The following is a 26,670-nucleotide window of genomic DNA, read 5'->3' on the forward strand; positions in this document are numbered from 1 at the left end:
TTTGTTTTTTGAGTGCCAGTGGTTTATTTCCTTGCTTTTTTATTCTCCGCCCCCCTGCCCCAAATATTTCTGTTTTACCCTGGGAGATGACAGATTTTAAATTTCCTCAATTTGAAGTCCATATTTCCAACACCTATGTGTTCAGAGTTTGCAAGTAATGAAAGCATTCTGATATTTGCCATTTATATATATATACACACACAAATATATCTGTATCTCCACCTCTATCTGCATCCCATTTGCATAGGTCTATTGTGTGTCTCTCTGTAGATATATCTAGTTCTAATGTCCCTCCACATCTGTCCTGCCTTAGTCTGTTCTTCCAGATCGCTATATGTACAGATCTACCTACAGCTTCTGTAGACAGAGTGGTAGGGTCTGTTTCACTGCCTGAACATAGTGGGTTATAATGTCTGAAATATACCTGGCCAGCGTGGCCTCAGGACAAATGTGATTTTTTAAAAAAGATTTTATTTATTTATTTCAGAGAGAGAAAGAGAGTGTGCGAGGGAGCACAAGCATGGGAGGGGAGAGGCAGAGGGAGAAGCAGGCTCCCCACTGAGCAGGGAGCCCGATGTGGGCTGGATGCCAGGATCCTGGAGTCATGACCTGAGTCCAAGGCAGATGCTTAACTGACTGAGCCACCCAGGCTCCCCTAAATGTGATTTTTTAAAAGTGTGTGTGTGTTGTAGCTGGCCAATTAGATTTTAAGTTACCTCAGGGTAAGAACAATGTCAGCTACTTTATTTCCCAGTGCCCAGAATTATAGTAGGTGCCAAAACACTTCGTACTGATTTTAACAGTAGAATCTTGACCAGCAAGGGACAGAGGCAAGTGAAAGGCCATGATTATGATGGTTTACTTTCCTATTATCACTATTTATAGTAGGAATGAAAATATTTATAACAAACGTATATGTCTTTGTACTGTTTCAAATGGCATTCTAATTAATCATTTCATTAGACTTCCATGGGGGACTAACTCAACATTAATAATAAGAGAAGTTAAACGATCTTCTCTTTAAAACCCATATCTACCTAAGTCAGAATAATAGTTTGTTTTTGTTGCTGTTATTTAATATTGAGAGAGGTGAAAATTTTATATGCACTTAGTAGGAGCTTCTAAAATAGGTTTTGGAAACTGATGAACCTATAGAGATGTACACAAAGTTTCCATTGCTTTTCATGTTGATTTGAAGATTCAAAATATACCCTAAATCTTTAAATACCCTTCAAATCTCAGTGTTCTAATAGAAAAGGGATTGTCGCAAATTATAAATAAGTCAGATCTTAAATTTCAATATAAAGAGAATAGGAGAGAGAGAAAGAGAGTGAAATATAGATAAATATAGGAGATTTCCCCTGCCTTTTAAAAAACTCTTTGGGCCGGTGTCATAAACTTAAATAGCTCTAATAAAACTGTTTTAAGACTACATGAAAACGAGTCTCTTTTGCTCAAATCAAACCAGTTCAAGAGAATTTGGCCCTTTTAAAGTTGACCTCATTAATTTCATGATCTTTGGATAGCACAAACACCCCAACTGTGCAGATTAGTTTTTACCTTTGAAACCCACCAGCATCATATATCTCTGAAGGTTAAAAAAAATACAACATAGAACTCTGAACTTGTGTAGTTAAAATGCAGGCATTTGTTCAAATAGCTCTTGCATTGAGCTATAAATAATCATTTGAAAATCTTTTTAAAAATAAAATAGGTATAATATAGAGCAGCTATTAAACAGGACTTTGTTAGAGATGGCTGCTCCTAAAGATTGGGGATAGAGAATGTTTCCTATAAAGTTACTAGGCATGTATGGGAAGAGTACATCACTCTTCCCATGACCTTAACACTAACATGGAGTTAACAATCATCTTGAAACTCATGATCAGTCCACAGGAGTCAGTTTCCCTGCATTTTATATATAAGCAAAAATATGCCATTTCTGCTGCATCATTTTGGCAGGGTAGAGATAGGTAGATATTTTCTGCCACCCACTGAGTTGCCCCAGCTTGATTAATGCTAAGTCATATATCCCTTTACCTATAAGATGAGAGTTCATTCCAGTTCTATAAGAGAAGTTTCCTGTATTTAAACCCATATTAGTTTTCACATTCATTCCAGAATAGGCAGTTTACATTACTTGACAATAATTACACAAGTGATAGTTTTAATTGAACTATTTTCCATGCAGTTTTAAAACATGCTCATCAGAAAGACCAATACAATAAAAGGCAGATTTACAATCTCTGGTACCAGATTACTCAGGGGACATCAAATTGTAAGACAGTTTTTGCCTTTCATTTCTGGAATGGGCTTGGATATATTTTGCTCACCATGTGTTGGATGTAAAACTAGAAACCAAGAAGAAATGTAAACATCACTCACGATTTGAGACTTAAAAAATTTTGGAAGTCCTCTGATTTAGTTTGCTGGAAAAGTAATTCCACACTACTGAGAACTGCATCTCTTATAGCCATAAGAAGCACAATATCCCTTCCTGGACTTATTCTCCTGATGGTTTCTGTGCTCTGTGATCGATTGCCAGAAATGAGCAAAGAGGTTTGGTATGTATGGAGTAATGATGTAAGGGTCCCCCTTCCAAGCTATGACTTCGGATGCTGTGTGTATCACAAAGTCAGACCATTCTCTGCCAACAACTCTATTGTCAGAGTACTGACTTCCCCTGTCAGAAATGCATCCTATGATGAGAATTCCTTGATTCATATTGAAGTCTTGATTTTGGGGCTACTGGATTTTTTTTTAAGATGCAGAAACCATCAAATTGTGTTTATGGTTGTGTATGATGATAATCTAGTACAGGGATCCCATGAAGAATAAATCCAACTTGTCTTACAGGGGTAGGAAACTATTTATTTTATTTCTTAACTTCTCAGTAGACAGTGACTGGAAGCATTTCTCATTAATCAAAAGAAAGAAAGACCTCCAGGCACAGACTTGGCATCATGCTATAATGTCCTTATATGTTGGGAGGTAGTAAACACTTTTTTCCAAGCAAACTAAAAATTGCATTTTTTTCCTGAGTCAGCAAAATTCCATAGACAGAAAACCACACATCACACAATTTGCAGAATGTTAATTTAGCACTGGATGGCTTCAGATGGTTGCATTTTTACTTAAAAAAAAAAGCCACCTATTTTTAATAAAGACATGGTAGTGCAGGGACTGGAAATGGATGATCATTGTGTTACATCAGACTTACTGATATTTTTTGTTAAGCCCTGTTGTCTTGACCCAGAGGATTCTCCTTTTTTTAAAGTCCTTTGGTAACCTTTCATATATAAATCCAGATTTTCAACTTCTCTCTTTTTTTTCTTTAAAGAAAAAAAAAGACTATTTGACAACATTGGTCCCACATTCCTGCCTTGAAACAGTAGGCTAGGCTGAGTATCCCCTGCTAGTCTCCCCCTTCAGACTTCTTTCTCTCACAATGTCTTAAATCAAGGATTCTCCACTTGTTTCCTTACCTGTCGGACCCCTCTGGGAACATGTGTATGTGAACTTTGTATTAAAACTTTTCTCTTTTTTTAATGATTTTCTTCGTACATTTGTTTGTTATCTGTAATAGTGCTTCTAAAAGTCTTAAAATGATGGCAGGTGATTTCGATGTTTTGAATCATCAGTTAGAGAACATCAAGATGTTCTCTAACATCTTGCATAAAATACATTAAATGTCAAAGTCAGAGAGAGTCTTTCCAGGGCAGAGTGGAGTGTCATGTAGTTAGAGTGGCATCTTAAGTGGGGATAATATCTAGAGTCAGCAGGTAAGGCAAAATTAAGTATAAGCAAACTTGCCCTTGAAAATCCCTTAGGAAGGTGCCAAGTTGGAAACTGATATACCATCTCTCAGTAAAGCCAGTACAGCCAATTTTTCCCTCTAGCTTTGGAAACAGATAGTTTTTTTTTTTTCTTTTTTGGTTGAGCCCCAGGTGAAGTAATTGCATTGAATTCAGGAATCATATTATATGTAATAAATATCTTTAAAAATGAGAATACTCAGACCTGCAGCAAGATGATCACTAAGAGAGGGGCAGGGGAGGTGAACTCACCAGAGGAAAAGGCAGAGTCCCATTTTGCACCTCATGTTCACTCTGGGGCATATGCTCATTGAGTGGAATATCAAGTGAATTATCAAGTGAAATGTTTATACGTTATTTAATTCTCTGTCTTGGTCTCTCTCTTTCCCTCCTGCTCTGTCTCATCTCTTTTATGAGCACATGTACTTATCTGAGTAAATTTGAGTTTGTGCCTTTGGTGGAAATAAACTGATTCACACTGTAGGATCATCCAGCACATACTTTGATCACTTACTAAGTTATTAGGACATAGGACAAAGGAAGGGAAGAGTGGGGGCTTGATTTCTGATGAGAGCAAGTCACAGAAAAATGATCATACCAGATCAGGTATTTGGCAAGCCTCCTCTGTGTGTGAAGTTCTCTGACAGGAGCTGTTTGGGATGAAGAGAGGTATCTTGTGACTACTTTATCCAAAGTGTTCTAAAGTCTCATACATTTACAGCCTATAGGTTTAAGAAAATTTGGCAACATGACAGAGCTGCTGTTTGATTTCCGCCATCGAGTGTATTTAAAACAGAAATACATTTTAACATAAAAAAGCAAGAAAGAGATAATCTCATAATCAAATATGGTCCTTTAGGTTGAACCAATAGCTTTACAAAAATGAGTACTGCCTCATATCTTTAGCTGTGAAATGTCATCAAGGAGTCACGAACTTAAAAGTAAAGATCCTGTGTGTGCATTTAAAAATTTAATCACCTCAACAAGACAAGTGAACGTTAAGAGTCAAATGAGTAGGGTAAATGAGGTTTTAATGGGCCAGAAGAAAAGTGTTCAAGCACTGGAAGTTAAAGAAAGGATTTAGATGTTCCAATTAATACATAAACATCTGCCCCCTACACATCCACTGATCTACTGATTGAATGGATGGATGAATGAAACTGGGATGGCTTCATCTGCGAAGGCTTTAGAGAAGTTGTAAGATCTGAGCTGGCCTGGAGAAATAAATTGATAATTTGGAGAGGTAACCAGGGCAAGGAGGAAATTCCAGCTCTAGGCAAGAACAATGATAAGATCACAGGTGTGATAATGTTTGAGGTATTAGAAGAAAGAAAGGAGCCAGGAGAGGGCTCGTGTCTTTCTCCTCCAACTCTTACCTTTGTCTCCAAATAGCAGAGATCTAATAATAAAGTGAATTCAAAACCTAGCAATTATCCATTGCATACTTAGAGGTACTAGAGTCATGGACATGCAAGAGTCAGGTAAAATAGCCTGCAGAGAAACAAAGAAATGTACATTTACTGCCTAAAATGCTTCACAATGATGGCTTTCCTTCATAGCTGTGTTCACATAGACAGTTATACAATTATGGGAATAGAAAAATGATATCAGTTGGTCTTCTTGTGGTTTTTGGATGACTCTCAGGCAATGTCACTAGACGAAGATATGTGTGTGTTGGTGGGGGGCAGGTGGTGGTGGGTGGACGTCATGAGAAAATACATGGTAGTAGGAGAAAAGAATCCCAGGGCTGGACTCTAAGTGTTGGTACTTATGTATTGGTATAGACAGCTCCAAGTAAATTTAGTATTACTGCTTTATGAAGCAGGTCAGAGAACTTGAGAGATCTTTCTCTAAAATAAAGTTTCTCAAGAAGGCTGTTGTTTTGAGCGTGCTTGACCTTTTTTTTTACAAAAAAGAAATTCTGAATTCGAGTATACCAGAAGAGCAGAAAAAGCCTTTTGAATATGTTTGGTTAACCACTCTCCTGTGTGACTGGAACGGCAAGCCTCAGAGATTTGGGAACATAAGTGACTGAAATTTTCAGGTTTGCCATCACCTTTCCTTGGCCCACTGGTATCATCAGTCACAAGGCAAGCAGATCATGATATCTGGATGAATTAATGACTAGTTGTCTCATAGATTTTGTCAATTTCTTTTTATCTTTACATGCCACTGTTGTCTAAGAACTCACTTGGGTCCATGCAATAGCTCCTAATGGATTTTCCAATCCACTCTTGGGGCCCCTTTGATGTCTTCTCTGCCTGGCAGCCAAAGTAAGTTTTGTTTAAACAGTTTTCCAGATTTATATTGTGTAAGTTTAAGGGGTATTAGTGTGATAATTTGACATATGTATAGATTGCAAAATGATTACTCACAATAAGGTTAGTTAACCATCCATCTCCTCAAATAGTTACCATTTTTTGTGTGTGTATGAAGTGAGAACATTTAAGATTTACTCTCTTATCAGCTTTCAAATATGTGATAGAATATTGTTAACTATAGTCACCATCCTGTACATTAGATTTCCAGAACTTATTCATCTTATAATTGTAAGTTTGTACCCTTTGACCACCTTCCCCTATTTCTTCCACTTCTGGCCCTGGGCAACCACCAATCTACTCTCTTCGGTTTCTAGGAGTTCATTTTATTTTCTTGACTCTACATATAAGTAAGATCATTTGGTGTTTGTCTTTCTCCATCTGATTTATTTAATTCAGCATATGCCTTCAAGGTTCATCCATGTTGTCACAAATGGCAGGATTTCCTTATTTTTTACATCTGAGTAATATTCCATTGTAAATATATGTCACATTTTCTTTATCCATTCATCCACTGATGGACACTTAGGTTGTTTCCATGTCTTGGCTGTTGTAAGTAATTCTGCTGTGATCATGGGGGCTGCAGATGTCTCTTCAAGATAATCGTTTCATTTCCCTTGGATATTTACCAGAAGAGGAATTGCTGGATCATATGGTAGTTTTATTTTGAATTTTTTAAAGAAACTCCGTAGTGTTTTCCATAGTGGTTGTAACAGTTTACCTTCCCACCAACAGTACACAAGGGTTCCTTTTATTCTACATCCTTGTCTGCATGTGTTAATTCTTGTCTTTTTTTTTTTTTTTTTTATGCTAGCCATCCTAACTGTTGTGACATGATTTTTCCTTGTGGTTTTATTTGCATTTCCCTGAGCATTCGTGTTGTTGAACACTTTTTCATTGACCTGTTGTTCATGTGTTTATCTTTTTTGGAAATATATCTACCCAGGTCCTTTCCCCTTTTTTTAAATTGGATTAATTTGTTTGTTTTTGCTATGGAGTTATATTATATATAGTTACCTATGTATTGTAGATATTAACCCCTTATCATATATATGATTTGCAAATATTTTCTCCCATTCTACGGGTTGCCTTTTCATTTTATTGATCATTTCTTTTGCTGTGCAGAGGTTTTTAGTTTGATATAGTCACACTTGTTTATTTTTGCTTTTGTTGTCTGTGCTTTTGGTGTCGTATTGTCAAACCCAATTGCCAAACGAATGCCACATCAAGAAACTTTTTGTTTGTTTTCTTCTAGGAGTTTTAAAGTTTAGGTCTTAAACTTAAGTCTTTAACCCATTTTGAGTTCATTTTGTGTCTGCCATAAGATAGGATTCCATTTCATTCTTTTCAGTAGGATATTCGGTTTTTCCCAATACCACTTACTGAAGAGATAATCTTTTCTGCATTGCAGATTCTTGGCTCCCTTGTCAAACATTAGCTAACATCATGCTCAGTGTTATGGGGGTTTATTTCTGGGCTCCTGATTTTCTTTTCAATGGACTATGTGTCTGTTTTCATGCCAGTACTATACTGTTTTGGTTACTATATACTATAACTTTATAGTGTAATTTGAAGTCAGGGAGTGTCACGCCTCCAGCCTCACTCTTTATCCAGATTTCTTTGGCTATGCAGTGTCTTTTGTGGTTCTGTGTCAATTTTAGGATCGTTTTTCTACTTCTGGGAAAAGAAGAATTTTGATAGGGATTGCATTGAACCTATAGATGGCTTTGGGTAGTATGGACATTTAAATAATATTGGTTTTTCTGGGCGCCTGGGTGGCTCAGTTGGTTAAGCGACTGCCTTCGGCTCAGGTCATGATCCTCGAGTCCCTGGATCGAGTCCCGCATTGGGCTCCCTGCTCGGCAGGGAGTCTGCCTCTCCCTCTGACCCTAACCCCTCTCATATGCTCTCTCCCATTCTCTCTCTCAAATAAATAAATAAAATCTTCAAAAAAAATTAAAATAAATAAATAAATAAATAAATAATACTAATTCTTCCAATCCATGTACATGGAATGTCTTTCTTCAACTTCTTTCATCAATGTCTTATTGTATTTAGATATTTTACTGCCTCAGTTAAATTTATTCCTAAGCACTGTTTTTTACTTTATTGTGAATGGGATTGTTTTCTTTATTTTCGAGATAGTTCACTGTTGGTGTATAGAAACACAATTAATTTTTGCCTGTTGATGTCATGTCCTATAACTTTAGCGAATTTTTTTTTTAGTTCTAACAGTATTTTGGTGGATTCTCTAGGGTTTCTTATATATAAGATCATGTCATCTGTAAACAGAGACAATTTTACTTCTTGCTTTCTAATTTGCATGCTATTTATTTAGTCTAATTCCTCTCGGTAGGACTTAGAGTACCATGTTGAATAGAAGAAGGGAGAATGGGCGCCCTAACTTTGTTCCTGATCTTAGAGGAAAAGCTTTCAACCTTTCACCATTGAGTATGATGTTAGCTGTGGCCTTGTCATCCATGGCTGTTACTATTCCAAGGTAAGTTATTTCTATACCCAATGTGTTGAGAATTTTTATCATCAAAGGATATTGAATTTACCCTCTTTATTTTGAAGATGCTTTTTCTACATCTATTGAGATGATTATATAATTTTTTACCTTTCTGTCAATGTGATGTATCACATTTATTGATTTGCATTTGTTGAACCATCCTTGTATCCCAACAATGAATCCCACTTGGTCATGGTGTATAATTCTTTTAATGTGCTTTGAATTCAATTTGCTAGTATTTTGTTGAGAATTTTTGTTTCTGTATTCATCAGGGATATTGGTCTGTAGTTTTCTTTTCTTGTAGTGTCCTTGTCTGGCTTTGGTATCAGGGTAATGTGGCCACATAAAATAAGTTTGGAAGTGTTCTTTTCTCTAAGTTTTTGGAAGTCTTTGAGAATGATAAGTATTAATTCTTCTTTAAACGTTTGGTAAAATCCACCTATGAAGCATCTGTCCCTAGGATTTTTTTGCTGGGAGGTTTTTCATTAGTGATTTAATCTTCTTACTCATTACTGGTCTGCTCAGATTTTCTCTTTCTTCATGGTTCAGTCTTGGTGGGTTGTATGTTTCTAGGAATCTATAAATTGCATGTCGTCAATGTATCCAGTTTGTTTAGATTAATCACTTATGATCCTTTGTATTTCTGCAGTATCAGTTGTAATATCTCCTCTTTCACTTATGATTTATTTAATTGAGACCTCTCTCTTTTTTTCTGTTAGTAATCTAGTGGTTTGTGTATTTTGCTTATCTTTACAAAGAAACAATTCTTAGTTTTGTTAATTTTTACTATTGTTTTCTATTCTCAGTTTCATTTATTTCTGCTCTAATATTTATTATTTCCCTCCTGGGCTTAGTTTGTTCCTTTGTTTTTTTTAGTTCTTTGAGGTAGAAAGTTAGGTTGTTTATTTGAGATCTTTCTTTTTTTCTTGATATATACATTTATAGCTATAAACTGTCCTCTTAGAACTGCTTTTGCTGTGCCCCATAAGTTTGGGCATGTTGTGTATCCATTTTCATTTGTCTCAAGATATTTTTTTTTATTTTTTTATTTAACTTACGATTTCTGCTTTAATACATTAGTTGTTCATGAATGTGTTATTTAATTTCCACATTTTTATGAATCCTCCAGTTTTCCTCCTGTTATTGATTTTTAGTTTCATACCATTGTTTTCAGAAAAAAATACTTGATATAATTTCTGTATTCTTGAATTTGTTGAGAATTATTTTGTGGCCTAACATATGATCTATCCTAGGAAATGTTCTGTGTATATTTCAAAAGAATATATATTTTGCTGCTGTATCGAATGGAATGTTTTATATATGTTATGTCCATTTTGTCTGTAGTGTTGTTCAAGGCTGCTCTTCCCTTATTTTCTTTTTCTTTCTTCCTTCCTTCCTTCCTTCCTTCCTTCCTTCCTTCCTTCCTTCCTTCTACTGACTTTCTGTGTGAATAATCTATCCATTGTTGAGACTGGGGCTGGTGACTGTGCTCCTCAGTTGGGCAAGGTCACCATCCTGGATTCTTGGTCGGGTAAGGCTGCAGGCTATGCTCCACAATTGGGCAGGGTCACTGGCTGGGATCCCTGCATAGGCTAGGCATTGGCTATTCAGTTATGGGGCAAGGTCTTACATGGATTCCTCTACTGAATGGGGTTGTAGGCTGACTCCACCTCTGGGCAGTACCATAGGCTGGATGCCAAAGCTCCTCAGGGTTACTGTTTGAGTTGAGTTCCCTGGCAAGGCCGGAGGCAATGTTCAACAGGTGGGAAGGACTGCTGGATTGGTTCCTTGTCTGGGCAAGTTGTAGGATGTGTTCTCTGGCTGCTGGGTGTGGTGGCCATGCTTCACAGAGCATTGGGATCAGATGCTATGTTCAGCAGTTGGGGGGGGGGTGCTGAAGCAGTGAATTTGTTCCCCTGCAGGGTGAGGTTGGAGAATCTGCCCCATAGCTAGTACAACCCCATAGCTTAGGATTCAAATCAGGCAGAACTGCCAACTGAACTCCCAGGCCAGATGACGCAACCTGTTTGGCTCTCTGGGTTAACAGAACCACGGGCTGGGATTTCTGCTCAGGTGCTGCTGTAAGTAGGAATGTGGTCTGATGAGATCTGAATGCTGGTTGCCATAAATCCCAATCCTTATCTGTCTCTACCTAATCCCCAGTAGTTGAGCTTTGCAGATTCCTCCATTGATCCTTATGAAGTGAGACCGAAGTAATCTTCCTGGAAACCAGCTTGCAACCCTGGGGAAGCTGAATGTGCTCTTGGGTTCTCTTTTTATCACTGGAGAAACTGGAGGCCCTGGGATCCCTCTTCATGTGGCAAAGTACTGGCCTTGGGTGTGGTTGATGTGATCAAAGTGAAGCCCCTCTCCTTATCTTTCTAATTGGGTTCTTCTCAATCTCTGCTGCCAAGGGGGAGGGCTTCATCACTTCATGTTTCTGAAATCTCCATAATGTCTGGTCTTCTTGTGAGGTGGACAGAAATTAAGATGATCCATGTCGCCATTTCTGTTATGTCACTTTAAAATAAGTTTTTAAAATGCAAACTGGATCGTGACTCATCCCCACTTTATATACTTCAAAGGCTTTTCAAGGTTTTTAGGATAAAGCTTGGCTCAACTATCCTTACTCAGAATAACTTGGCTCCTTCTTCCTGTCTCCTTACCTACCACTTTCTCCCTCGCCTTCGATTCTAGAATTTATCGGAGTGTGGTGGTTGATACATCACATCATAATCATCTTGTTATTTTGGAACTATTAAATAAACACTTAATATGTGGGGCCTGGTAATCTTAATTTTAAGCAAGCTTCATGGATGATTCTCATTAAACTTAAATTAGAAAATCACTACACAACTCCCTGTTAGCCTACCCTTTTCTCTGTTTCTCAAATAGGTTCACGTAATTTCTATTTCGGGGTCTTTAAATGTGCAATTTTCTCCGTCTGGAATGTTGAATTTTCCCCTCTTGTTCTGAGATGAATTTCTAATTATGCTAACCTTCCAATTTACATGTTGGTTTCTTAAGGATGTCTTCCATTAGGCTCCTAGGCTAAATTATATCTTCTTATATATTCTCTTCACTTCCTATAACTTTCTTTCATAGCACTTAGGATGTTGGTAATTAAATACTTATTTATATATTTATATTTTCATCTCCTCCATAAAACCATGTGCTCTTGAGGGCTACAAGTTTTATCTCCTTTCTTACATGAGGTTACTATACTTTATCATTTTGTGTTGTATCCTGCTTTTCATTCCTATTGCTTTTCATTCTTATTAATCCTTGCTCTTATCACACAGTGCTACAGATTTCTCTCTACTTGTCTGCCTTATATTAGGGTGTGAAATTCTTGAGGGAAGAGACCAACCATGTTTGAAACACCATCTAGCAAAATAAGTCAAAAATAGTAGTGGCTCTATTTTCCATCCTTATACTTTTATATAATAAAACTAATACTTGACAAATACTTGATAAATACTTGACGAATGAATGAATGAATGAATGAATGTACTGGTGTGATTTGTTATGTTTTAGGGAACAGACTGTGATTTCAAAATTTCCAAACATGCGAAATACTGAAAGCTATTTGTATGCTTCTGAATTAGAAAAAAAAGTTATCTTTTCTTTTCATTAACATTGGATCTATTTTAAACTATGTTGTGAATGATCCATAGACTAAAAGGAAACATGGAAGAAAATTTTTGCAATCCTGGATTAAGCAGAGATTTCTTAGATACATTACAAAAAGCACAATGCATAAAAGAAAAGAAAAGATCGATAAATTGGATTGAATTGAAACGAAGACTTTTGCCTTATGTATGACATTACTCAGGAAATAAAAAGTCAAGGACTAGGGGAAATGTTTGAAATCACGTATCTGATAAAAGACTTGAATCCAGCTTACATAAGAACCCTCAAAAGGCAGTATTAAGAAAACCATCATCCCAGTGAAAAAACAAACGAGCACAAGATTTACAAAAACACTTCATCAAAGAAAATATAGGAATGGCAAATAAGCACATGAAAAGATGCTTAACATCAGTAGTTATTAAGAAAATGCAAATAAAAACCACAATATGACAGCACAGCACATCTATTAGAATAGCTAAACCAAGCACACAAAGTAACTGAAAATACCAAGGGCTGCCAAGGATGTGGAGCAACGGACGTTCCCATATATTGCTTTTGGGAATCCAAAATGTTGCAGTCACTTTTCAAAACAGTGGCAGGTTTTTTTGTAAAGTTAAACACATACTTACCAAACGACCTAGCAACCCTACCCCTAGGTATTTACTCAAGCTAAATAAAATTTTCTGTTCACAGAAAAACATGTATGTTAATATTTATAGTGGCTTTATTAGTAATCATTAAAAACTGGAATCAATCCCTACTGAGGTACAGCCATACTTGGCAATTAAAAGAATGTAATAGTATCACAACAATGGGAATGGATCTCCATCACATTTTTCTGGTTGAAAGGCACCAGACTTAAAAGATCATAAACGGTATGATTCCACTGATATAACTTTCTGGAAAACATAAAAGTATAAGGATGGAAAATAGAACCATGGTTGCCAAGGGCCAAGGTTGTAGGCAGGGTGGATTGCAAAGGGCGGGAGGAAATTTGGAGGGATTATCGAACTGTTCTACATTCTGATTGTTATAGTGGTTACATGGCTCTATGTGTTTGTCAAAACTCACAGAGTGGTACACTAAAAGGATGAATTTTACTCTATGTAAATTATGCCTTATCACACAAATGAAATGTCAATGACAGAAACATTCTGTGTAATTTATGCTTTCAAAGTCCATGTGTTGCCACCATTTGCTTTCCCTATTCTGAATATAAGCAGTGTCAGCATGTACAGTTGCATGCCTGTTTAAGAAGAAATGTAGGACAAATTATAGATTTAAGTAGCCTTAACTGTTGTCTAAAAGTAGAAGTCATTAAAGCTATTTGACTAATAGCAGCTTGAAAAAACTCTAGCCTCATGCTAGAGCCTTACATTGCTGAGTGGCTAGATTCCAGGTAAAATGATTGATTGCATTATTGAGGAACACATGTTTTACTGGTCTACCTATAAATTACCTTTAGCTCCAGGGCGACCGTAATAGGTTTTCATTTCAGAACATTTTCCTCCATTTAAAATTCCATGATTTCTTCTATCTGATCGTAGGCCCATCTCTATCTCGTTCATAAGCTCAGTTTTGTCTTACTCTGTAGTGTCGTAGTGCCTAAAATGCTGGTAGGAACTATTTTGAATGACTGATTTCTGAGGGAACAGAAAAGAATGTGGAGGTCTTTCTTGGCACACTCTCATTGCAGGGGAAAGGTCGATAATTCAAGACAAATCCTATTTCATTTCTCTATTAGGGGTCACAAAGAGCCAGTCATACTCATACATTGAAAAAGCTTCTCTCCATTTTCTGACAAGGGACAAAAATCCTTACAGATAGCTATGGCCTTTAACACTTGATATTAGTTCTTTTAAATACACGTTCACTCCCCCCTCTCATGCTCTCTGTCTCTCATTCTCTCTCTCACAAATAAAATTAAAAAAAAAAAAAAAATTAAAAAAAAAAAAAAAGGGGGCGCCTGGGTGGCTCAGTTGGTTAAGCGACTGCCTTCAGCTCAGGTCATGATCCCAGAGTCCCGGGATCGAGTCCCACGTCAGGCTCCCTGCTCAGCAGGGAGTCTGCTTCTCCCTCTGACCCTCCTCCCTCTCATGCTCTGTCTCTCATTCTCTCTCTCACAAATAAAATCTTAAAAAAAAAAAAAATTAAATACACGTTCATCTGTAAATTATTTATTAAACTGAGAGGTGCTTTGCTTTCTCAATGACAAAGTTTCATTCTTCATTTCTCTCTCTTATGGAATTTCTACCAGTATACGTGCCTAACAACCTTTAGTCGTTTGAAGGACGAGGAGTGGTTTTGAAAGGACACTGACAAACACGGACTACATACTGGTCCAGCAGAGTGGTGATTCAATTATCTCCCCCGACGGTGGCTCTTTTGTCACAAGCCCTGCTTCCTTCAGAAGCTTCCACAGCCCGAGTCGTCCTCTGTTTGGTTGCCGTTGTCCCAGCCCGCACCCTCTTTGCCTCTGTGCTCCAACTCATCCTTATTCATAGCCACTTAAAGCGATTTCCTTTATGCAGACCTTGATTGGTTATCGGAAATCAATATTTTGAGGACGTTTTTCTTCAGGGATTACTATCATTTCAAACTCAAAATATTTTGCGATTGCTGAGAGCTCACAGAAATATTCCGTGCCTGAGCTGACAGGAAACTGTAATCAAATTGTCAAGCAGTTGCTCTGACTGTGGCAAAGTGAGGAGGCTAGATTACACGTGTCAGCATGTGAAGATAAGGGCTGCAGGCTGAAGGCTTGATAGGAGACGGGAAGTTTATCGCTGTAAACTGCAACCTATTGTAGACAGTAATGCCATCTCAGCATTCCTTCGTTTGCATTAGGAACCCTTTATGGTCAATAGAGTGTCTCGGCTTAACCGTTTGGAAAGCATTCTGCAAATTCCCGGCAAAGCACGTTCTGTCAATTAATTTGTGCTAATCTGCAAGCCAAGGTTAAACAAGTGATGGTTTCAGATGGGTCATATCGGTCCGACGTTCTCAGACTGGATCTAATAGCATTCATATATTCATTTCACAGGAGTAACTATTTCAGCAAGGGAACACATGCTCTTCTGCTAAAATGGATAAAATCCTTTATCTGGTGGCCTGTTTTCTTGGGTATTGAAAGATTTATTGCCAGGCTCTTCTCTCCTGGTTTCCCCCTGGTCTCTGCAAGACCCTGAAGGTTCTTCGACACTTTCCCCTCCTCCCATGGCGGCTTGCGGCCTCCACCAAGGGCTTCCAAGGATATCCATTATTCAGAGCCTCTGAACACTGCGGCTACCTCCGCGCCCAATCACTCAGCATCCGCTGTGTCTTCTCCCCCAGAGGCAGGGGAAAGCTGTGGAGTCTGAGGTCAATATGTGCTGGCTTCTTCGCTCTTTTATCCGTCTTGGCAGCCAGATATTTTAAGGTGCTGTATTTATTATTCAGTTGCAAAACCAGGGTGATTTGGGTGACTGATGTTGTGGTATACGAGGTGTTTACTAAATAAATACATATTTTATGATGTGCATTATTTATTAAGTTAAACATTGTTCTACTCAAGTGTATCTTTTGGTATTCTTTTTTCCTTTCTTAATTTCTTCCCCCCACTTGGTTTTCCGAATATATTCCTGCACCTGGGGCCCACTATTCTGAGTACCTAGCATATTTTCTTGGAAGAGTTTGGCATTCTGGGAAGCCACATTAACTCTTTCTGGCCCTTTGGCTACCACTTTATGATTGCCCATTTCGGCACCCTGAAAGTGACCATAGCCACGTGAATTGACACAGCCCCCTGGAGCCCTAACCTTCTTCTAAGGAAGTGCTCAGGCTTTGTAAAAGGTGGGTTTTTTTGTTTTGTTTTGTTTTTTGTTTTTCTGTTTTTTAAGCAAATCCTGCAAATCTCCTTAGTAGATTTGGATTTGGGCACTCCGCTTTTTTGGAGCATGGGCTGTGTGTAATCTCAGCTAGTGAAAGGGAAGCGGACCATGGAAACCCCTAGGGCTTTTGATTTGGGTGTATTCAATCTCTCACTTCCCCTCCCAGTCCATCCTTATGTTTCCCCACAACACTCCTCTAATCTTGAGGCAACACAGGTAGCTTTGGGGAGTAGGCAATAATTTTCTCCGTGCCTGTTTTCATTCTTAAAGAAGTCAGTGAGGGGCTTAATTGCTCTCCCAGGATAAGGTTTCACATGGTAAGTAACCTAGTCCATGATAGGTGTCCAACCTAGGTCTGTGAATTTACAAATACAGCCTGGAAGAAGGTTACCCCCTACTGTCGCTTACGTTTTATATAAGCAAAATGCATTATTTAACAAATTACCAGGTAAGCAGTAGCTGGTGACGTTGTTAGAGGACATCAAATGTACCAAAGAGTCAACCTGGTATTTTGTCTGTGTTTTTCCAGCCTTCTTCAAAGCATCCCAAACCGCAGAGCATCTTGGGACTCCTGTTTCTTAAGATGGGCACAATAAATCTTCCAAGTATTTTATGAGCCTTAGATCAATAACAGACCCATTTTTTTTTCAAATTTTTATTTAAATTCTAGTTAGCTAACATACAGTGCAATATTGGTTTCCGGAGTAGAATTCACTGGTTCATCATTTACATACAACACCAGGGCTCATCATAATAAGTGACAGGCCCATTCTTGATATCTGTTGTTTGAACCTAGAGCCAGGGTACAGACGGAGGCTCCTGGTTGGCATTCTGCGCCCTCTGATGCAGAAGTCTGTAGCTGGGGCCCCGGGTGCTGGTCAGTCTCTGGGCAGTACAGAAAATCACCATGAGTAGTCAAGCTTGTTGCCTTACATCATCTGCCTTCTGTATCATGGAGTATATTGTCTTTACCTAAACAGTGTCTGAGGTCTTCAAAGCAGCATTTGCAGGGCTTTTGCGGTCTTTACAGCGATTGGCACAGGGCTGTGGACACAGCAATAATATGATGTAATAATAATTTTACTCTTTTATAACTTTATAATGGTTTAGACTTTGTAAAACTCTTTGAATCCCAAAACGGTGAGATAAATATTAGATAAAGACGCAAAGCAATTGTATTTTAAAAAGAATGATGTGTGACTTAGATTGCACCCCTGCGATTTAAATCCATTGTTTTTGATAAAGCCGTTCTGAGCCCTCTCTTTCCTCAACTAGGCTCAACATCATGTTCCTCTGGGTTTAGCAGCCATTAATCTCTTTTCTTTCTATGATCCCATAACAACTGTTCATATATTTCTTTTTAGCAATTCTTGCACTCTATTTTTATTATTTTTCTTTGTGCATGCATCTTAGCTCCTCTCTGGAATGTGAAATGTTATGGAAAGGATTTCACTCACCTTTGCATTATGCTGTACCTTGCAGAAAGATTTATCCCTTGAAGTCACTCAGGAAATGTTTGTTTGAATTGAAATCTGGGAAACAGCTAATGTAGCGTCTCTCCATTAAAGGCACTTTAAGGTGAAGATAAGTATTGTACAAATAAATCGCCTTTTATACTCTGTACTCCCTGACATCATATCCTCAAAAATACAATATGGTGTACTATTACACAAAGAAAGGCTTTGCTAAAAAATGATTTTAAGTTTGAAAACTGGCTCTTTTCATTACATATCAGATATTTATACCTTCATCGATCAAGGGTCTAGCCAGTTGACTAATAAAATGATGGATTAATATAAAAATAATACTTTTTAAAAAATTACAAATCAAAGAGTGGTAAAATTTTCCCTCTTCAAACTGTTATTTAGTAACTATTAGAATGGTGCTCAGGGTCAATGTATCAGTTTTCGTCAGAGCATTGTTCTTTAGGCGAAGTTATAATGGCTGTAGAAGGCAATGGGATAGCAGGTGTACAAAACTTCAGAGCTGTATGAATTTGCTACCTGCAGGGATACAATGGGAACAGGTTTTAACTTCAACAATGAATTAGAATATTTCTTGTCCCTTATGAAAAGACTTTTTCACATTACAATACACAATTTCCTTCTACTCTTCCACCCACTCATTATATAAAAAAATATTGTTTAAAATATTTTAACAGTAACTCCTCGGTGATGACTGAATAGTGGTTATTTTTTTCTGTCTCACTTGTGCTAAGTGATACCAGCATCATGTGATGGAGTCTTACAGCTACCAGCAGAGGAATTATGTTAGAAGTGGAGATGCAAATGATGTTTTGGAAAACCCTAATTACTGACATACCATTTATTTTATTTTATTTTTAATTTAAATTCAATTATTTAACATATAATATTTGTTTTAGGGGTACTGATCTGTGATTCATCAGTCTCATATAACACTCAGTGCTCATTACAACACATATCCTCCCCAATGTCCATCACCCAGTTACCCCATCATACCATTTATTTTATTTATTTATTTTTTTTTAAGATTATATTTATTTATTTGAGAGAGAGAGAATGAGAGAGAGCACATGAGAAGGAGGAGGGTCAGAGGGAGAAGCAGACTCCCTGCTGAGCAGGGAGCCCGATGCGGGACTCGATCCTGGGACTCCAGGATCATGACCTGAGCCGAAGGCAGTCGCTTAACCAACTGAGCCACCCAGGCACCCCATACCATTTGTTTTAAAAGACTCATATCCGGGGTGGGGGGTGGGGGATTTGCAGGGGGGCTTGACATTCTGGGAACTGCACCTCCTTGTTGTCTCTTTGCCCTGAACACCACCTTAGAGTCCTTAATCATTCCCATTCTTTTCCTTTCTCCCTGCCTGGTAGAGCCGCAACCCTCTTGAAGTGATGAGCCTTCTGAGAACTACTTTATAAGTAATTTTTTTTTTCCTTGGGCCAAGAATGAAAACACGTTGCACAACTACAGACCACAAACTGTCTCCACAAGCTGGCAAATGACACTGAATGGCCACGTCATTACTTTTGTTCCTCAGTTGTGCCAGTACCATGTAAACCGGATAATATAGAGCAAAGATTACCTAGTTGTGAAGACTTTTTCGTATTTAATTTTTGTGTGTGTGTGTGTGTGTGTGTGTGTGTGTGTGTGAAGACTTTCTTAATCGGTTTCTGTTCTTTAAAAAGTCTGGCCAAAGTTTGCTGTCAAATATGCTGACTGCAAGGGTTGATGAATTTGGATATCTTTCACCGTAATTCTTTTTTTTTTTTTTTAAGATTTTATTTATTTATTTGAGACAGAGAGAATGAGAGAGACAGAGAGCACATGAGAGGGGGGAGGGTCAGAGGGAGAAGCAGGATCCCCGCCGAGCAGGGAGCCCGATGCGGGACTCGATCCCGGGACTCGAGGATCATGACCTGAGCCGAAGGCAGTTGCTTAACCAACTGAGCCACCCAGGCGCCCCGCAATTCTTTTTTTTTTTTATTATTATGTTATGTTAATCACCATACATTACATCATTAGTTTTTGATGCACTACATTGTTTTTGTGTAACACCCGGTGCTCCATGCAATACGTGCCCCCTTTAATACCCATCACCAGGCTAACCCATCCCCCCACCCCCCTCCCCTCTAGAACCCTCAGTTTGTTTCTCAGAGTCCATAGTCTCTCATGGTTCATCTCCCCCTCTGATTCCCCCCCTTCATTCTTCCCTTCCTACTATCTTCTTCTTTTTTTTAACATATAATGTATTATTTGTTTCAGAGGTACAGGTCTGTGTTTCAACAGTCTTACACAATTCACAGCACTCACCATAGCACATGCCCTCCCCAGTGTCCATCACCCAGCAACCCCATCCCTCCCATCCCCCCACCACTCCAGCAACCCTCAGTTTGTTTCCTGAGATTAAGAATCCCTCCTATCAGTGAGATCATATGATACGTCTTTCTCTGATTGACTTATTTCGCTCAGCATAATACCCTCCAGTTCCATCCACATCGTTGCAAATGGCAAGATCTCATTCCTTTTGATGGCTGCATAATATTCCATTGTGTATATATATACCACATCTTCTTTATCCATTCATCTGTTGATGGACATCTTGGCTCTTTCCATACTTTGGCTATTGACTTTCACCGTAATTCTTAAAACCCTACTACTTTCCCCATTCCTTTCAATCTCAAATTCAATGATTCATTCTCAGGTTTATCCTTTGTGACCTCTTAGCACAGTATTTATTACCTTGGACTAATGTTCATTTTCTTTAAAGCCAAGCTCTTTCTTACCTCAGAACTTTTAAATGGACTCCTCCCTTTCAGTCAAAAATTATTCTTCTACCTTTATCTGTTCTCTCCTCTCCCTCTTTCTCTTTTATGCATTTGTTCTTGTTGTTCTTGGTCTGTACAGTATTCTGTTTTCAAGTCCTAACTTAAATGCTATTTTTTCCAAGGACTTTCTCTTGAGCAGAGGATTAACAAGTTAAGGGGTCAAAGGAAGTTTAAATTAACATTCACAGGAATTAAGATGAATAAAACTGAACAAAAAAAGATGTTTGGGTCTTCTGTGGAACATAAGGAATAGCATGGAGGACATTAGGAGAAGGAAGGGAAAAATAAAGGCGGGGGGAATCAGAGGTGGAGACGAACCATGAGAGACTATGGATTCTGAGAAACAAACTGAGGGTTTTAGAGGGGAGGGGAGGGGAGGGGAGGTGGGGGGATGGGCTAGCCCGGTGATGGGTATTAAAGAGGACATGTATTGCTTGGAGCACTGGGTGTTACACGAAAACAATGAATCATGGAACACTACGTCAAAACTAATGATGTACTGTATGGTGACTAACATAACATAATAAAATTAAATTAAGTTAAAAAAAAGATGTTTGGGTCTTTTATGTTGCCCACGCTCTACTTGGCAATCCCTCTTTCCTCCCAAATCCAGACACTTCTACCTCTTTTCCTGGCTTTTCATTCCTTGTTCTTTCCAGCAAATGTTTTGATCATCCCAGTTTTCTTGCATCTCTCTGAGAGAAATTCAGCCACTCTGGAGTGTAAATTTTGATGGAAACAGAATAGTTATGGGACAGTCTGTAGCATAGGGCTTAAAATACTTTTGTTGTTTACCTTCTCTGAAACAGGCTTGGTTGGTAACATTGTTTATTCCCCAAGGTCTAAGAGTTGCCATATAATAAATATAATCTCCTATAATTCTTCAAGCTAAAAGGTTTATACCTCCTTCCATGGTGGTTATTCTTGGACTCTGCCATGGAATAAATGTTTGTGTCTCCACAAAATTCACAAACTGAAGTTCCTAATTTTCAATGGAGATGACATTTGAAAGTGGGAGTGATTAGGTTTAGATAAGATCATGAGGTGGGATCCCCATGATGGGATTAATGCCTTAAAAAAGGAAGAGACACAAGATCTCTCTCTCTCTCTGTCTCTGTGCATGCACCAAGGACGAGCTGTGTGAGTACATAACCAGGAAGAGGGCCTTCACCCTGACCATGCATCTGACCATGATCCTGATCTTCTAGCCTCCAGAATCATGAGAAATAAATGTTTGTTGTTAAGTCACTCTGTATATGATAATTCATCATAGCATCTTGAACAAGACAAATTCCTAGGCACCAGGGATCATGTCCTCAATAGGATCCAAACAAAGGGCCAAAGAACTGATAGAGTTTGGAAAGATTCCCTGAAGCAGTGGTGAGGGAGGATTGGGGGTATGGAGTGTGGGGAGGGGGCAGTGGGTTCAGGGATGGTGGGGGACTTTCCCCAAACTTCAGTAGTAGGGGAAGGGGCACTCGTTGTCTGAAGATGGTATAAACCTAGCATGGATAAAGAAGTGGTGGGGTACACAAGGAATGAAAAGGACAATCCCAGGATTTTATAATCTGGTTGCGGACACGGAATTTACCATGAGGTCCCTAAACATCCATGTATATATGATTAAGTGTCCAAATAAGTGCTATAGAGATTCAGAAGAAAATGAAATGAGTACAATGTGAAGCATTTAAAATGCAGGGACTTTTAATACACAGTCAGTTTTGCAAGATGAAAAAGTTCTAGAGATCTGTTGTACGAGATGATACCTAACACTAATGAACTATACACTTAAAATGGTTAAAATGGTAAATTTAATGTTATGTGTTCTTTACCAGAATAAAAAACCCTAAAAAGCAAAACAAAACAAAAAGGGACTCTTATATATAGGGACTTTTATATATATATTTCCCCCTGTTCTTTGTCACTTCTTTATCTTTGCACTAGTTAGTGGCTATGTCACCAAGGGATGGAATTGGGATTTAGCTATGACCTCTCTACCCCTGCCTCATAATCCCTATTAGTGTTTTAAACAAAAATAAAAATAATTTTTAAAATCTAAGTAAAAAAAGTGGTTCTTGTTATGAAAACAGAGCTTTAAGAAAAATTCCCTATCCTGAGTTTCTCAGTGGGTGTGTCCTAAATCCTGCAAGTTTAGCAGTGATGGTAAAGCTTTTATAAAAAAGAACATTGAAACCATTAAAAATATATATTAAAAATTACCAAAACATTTAAAATTGCTATGAATATTTGAATATTATTTAAAAACTAACTCTGGTATGTCGCTGAATAGAGTAATTGTGGCTTTGGTACTTAGGACCCTATAGATAGTCACCATATCATCTCCTTCCCACCTTCTTCTTGAGTCACTTCCATTTGTTTTTTTGTTTTTTTTTCAGTTAATGTGTTGTTGTTGTTGTTTTTAAAGATTTTATTTATTTATTTGACGAGAGAGAGAGAGCACAGGCAGGGGGAGCAGCAGAGGGAGAGGGAGAAGCAGGTTCCCTGCGGAGCAGGGAGCCCGATGCGGGGCTAGATCCCAGAACTCTGGGATCATGACCTGAGCCAAAGGCAGATGCTTAACTAACTGAATCACCCAGGTGTCCCTGTTGTTGGTTGTTTTTTTTTTTTAAGAGCAGGGTCCTGAAACCATACCACTTCGGTTCAAACTCTGGCTTTACTAATTACTAGTTGTTTGACTTTGGGCAAAATTATAAAATTTGTGACTCAGATTCCTCATTTGTAAAATGGAGATAATGCTGACATCTACCAGATGGTTATTGTGAGGATTAAATATGCCACGTAAGTGGTTAGAGCAATGCTTGACACACAGTCATGCTCAGGAAGTGGTAGGGATCATGATTATTATCATTATTATTATTATTATTAGGTATACATAAATAAAACCTGATTTAAACATTTTTCCTAATGTGTTTTTTTCTTATATAACTTTTTATTATTTTTAAATGAACAATGAGTCAAAGTCTGCTGATTAAGTTTTGTAATGAATTCTTTTTTCCTCAAAGTAAAAATATTAATTACTCAAAACAAATAATAATTGAATAAAATTCAGTTAATATTTTTAATATTTTTATTTATTTATTTGACAGAGAGAGAGAGACAGCGAGAGAGGGAACACAAGCAGGGGGAGTGGGAGAGGGAGAAGCAGGTATCCTGCTGAGCAGGGAACTCAATGGATGCGGAGTTCAATCCCAGGACCCTGGGATCATGACCTGAGCCAAAGGCAGCCGCTTAATGATTGAGCCACCCAGGCACCCCCCAATTCAATTGATTTTTAAAGGAACTTTAGAACATTACAATTACAGAAGTCAATATATATGATTACATATGACTATCAAGAATATTTGTAGTAGAATATTTTCAGAATTTTAAACATTAAAGTAATGAAAATTAACATTTTATGACTTCTTTTGTATAATGCATATTTAATTTTTCACATTTTAAGAAAATATGTCTATATATTTTCTTAAGGATGCAGAGGATATAAATTTATTTTTTTGAAAATGCATTTTTTGAAAGTTTCATAGCCTATGATCCCTTTTTTTAAAATTTTATTTATTTATTTGAGAGAGAGCATGAGAGGGGGGAGGGTCAGAGGGAGAAGCAGACTCCCTGCTGAGCAGGGAGCCCGATGTGGGACTCGATCCCGGGACTCCAGGATCATGACCTGAGCTGAAGGCAGTCGCTTAACCAACTGAGCCACCCAGGCGCCCCAGCCTATGATCCCTTTAAGTACTTTCTATTTAGATGATTTTTACAAGCATATGTTTTTCCATCTTAATGGACAAACTTTTGATCAAAGCTGGAAAGCTATCATACTCCCAAGACCACCTCAATAATGTAAAAATATTAAGCCTTTATTAAATATGCATTTGAAAGTCCCTACAATTCTTTTCTTCCTTGCTTTAAAGTTTTTTGTTTTGTTTTGTTTTGTTTTGCATGGAGTATTAGCCAATGAATCAATGATTACAAGTAAATTCTCTAGTATCTTACCTCAAAACATTTTGAACATTTTTCTCAAAAAGTTTTGAACTTTTTAAAAGAGTGTTTTAGGGGCACCTGGGTGTCTCAGTCGTGAGCATCTGCCTTCGGCTCAGGTCATGATCCCTGAGTCCTGGGGTCGAGCCCCGCTTTGGGCTCCCTGTTTGGCGGGAAGCGTGCTTCCCCCACTCCCACTCCCCCTGCTTGTGTTCCCTCTCTCGCTGTGTCTCTGTCAAATAAATAAAATCTTTAAAAAAAAATAAAAATAAAAGAGTGTTTTACTTATCTATTGCTATGTAAGAAATTATCCCAGTACTTAATAGCTCAAAATAATAAGCATTTATTATCTCAAAATCTCTATAGGTCAGAAATCCAGGCATGGCTTAGCTGGGTCCTATGGCTTGAAATCAGTCTTGAGCTTGATTGAAGTCAAATTTTTGGACAGGGTTATGGTCTCATCTACAGCCTTGACAGGAGAAAGATTCACTTCTAAATCACCCCTATGGTTGTTGGAAGGCCTCAGCTCCTTGTAGGCTGTTGGACTAAGACATCAGTTCCTCACTGGCTGTTGGCCAGGGGCTCCCTCAATTCCCTACCAACTGAATGCTGCACAAGACAGCTCACATCATGACAACTGGCTGCCCTAGGAGGGCTGAGAGAGCCAGCGAGCCAGAGAACAAGAGAAAGAAAGCATCTAAAACAGAAGTCACATTTTTTTCTTTAACCTAATGTAGAAATTGCCATTCCACCACTTTTGCTGTAATATATTTGCTACAACAAATCCCTAGATGCAAGCCACACTGAAGGGAAGAGTCATACAAGATCATGAATATGGAGAAGTAGGGGTCACGAGTTGCTGTTTAGAGGCTGCCCTATAACAGAGTATGCCACAAACCTGACTCACCAATAGCCTTCCTTTGCTCAGTTGCTAGCAATCCCTTCTTTCTAGCTGTTCAATCCAAAAACCTCAGAGTCATCCTTGAATGCCACTCCATTCTGTGAAGAAGGCTTCTGGGCTCCATGTCAAAAATAACTGCAGACTTCCACCACTTCTCATGCTTCCACTGCTATTGTCCTGGACCTAGACACCAGCATCTTATGTCTGGATTATGGAAAAAGCCTCTTAACAGGTGTTTCTGCTTTTACCCTTACCCCACCGTAAGTCTATACGACAGCTAGAGTGACTCTCGTAAAACAGAAATCAGTCACGTCACTCTGTTCAAAATCTGCCTTGGCTTTCCATTTCACTCAGAGCCAGAGCCAAAATTTACCATGGCCTGTGAAGCTCTCCATGAGCTGGCTCTTCATTCGTCACTGCTCTCTTAGGTCACACGCTCCGCTACAACCATGCTGACTTCTTGCTTGTCCTTAAGCTAGAGGGTCCTCTCTGGGCCCAGGGCCATCGCTATAGCTTTCCGATTTGCCTGGAAGGGTCTTTCCCTAGATGCCTGTTTGGTTAACTTTCTCTACTACTTCAATTCTCTCTTAAACCTTCTTGGTAAGGTATGCCCTATTTCATATTTCACTCTGCCCCCCTCCATTCCTTCTCCCTGATCTACACTTTCTTTCAACCTTGGCATGTATCATCTGTTACGGACTGAACTGTGTTACCTCCCCCCAAAAAAATCACATGTCGAAGTTCTAACTCCTATTACCTCAGAATGTGACATTGCAGATAGAATTAGTTCAGATGAGGATAAATTTGAGTCAGATGGGCCCCTAATCAAATATAACTGGTGTCCTTATCAATAGGGGAAATTAAGACACAGACACATAGACAAGAGGAATGTCATGTGAAGATTGAGTCAAAGAGCAGGGTGATGTGCCTTCAAACTAGGGAATGCCAAGGACTTCTGGCAGAAGCTCGGGGAGAGTAAGGAAACAGATTTTTTCCTCACAGACCACAGGAGATAAAAACTCTGGCCTACATCTTGATCAGAGACTTCTAGCATTCAGAACTGTGAGATGATAAATCTCTGTTGTGTAAGCCACCTAGTTTGTGGTACCCTGTTATGGTAGCTCTAGCAAACTAATCTTTTTTTTTTTTTTTAAAGATTTTATTTATTTATTTGAGACAGAGAGAATGAGAGAGAGAGAGGACATGAGAGGGGGGAGGGTCAGAGGGAGAAGCAGACTCCCTGCCGAGCAGGGAGCCTGATGCGGGACTCGATCCCGGGACTCCAGGATCATGACCTGAGCCGAACGCAGTTGCTT

General features: G+C 38.5%; 1 long non-coding RNA gene across 1 annotated transcript in view; it reads right to left on the reverse strand.

Annotated features, from left to right (window-relative positions):
- Positions 1 to 16,760: 16,760 nt before the first annotated feature.
- Positions 16,761 to 26,670, reverse strand: part of LOC118019068 — a 159,917-nt gene continuing 150,007 nt past the window's right edge. Inside the window, exons 4-5 of the long non-coding RNA XR_004681545.1 lie at positions 17,605 to 18,150; positions 16,761 to 17,191 (exon numbers count right to left, since the gene is read on the reverse strand). This is a non-coding gene — a long non-coding RNA (uncharacterized LOC118019068). The remainder of the gene's footprint in view (positions 17,192 to 17,604; positions 18,151 to 26,670) is intronic.

Source organism: Mirounga leonina, unplaced genomic scaffold, assembly GCF_011800145.1.
Source record: "Mirounga leonina isolate KUSES-001 unplaced genomic scaffold, KU_Mleo_1.0 Mir_173, whole genome shotgun sequence".
NCBI lineage: Eukaryota > Metazoa > Chordata > Mammalia > Carnivora > Phocidae > Mirounga > Mirounga leonina.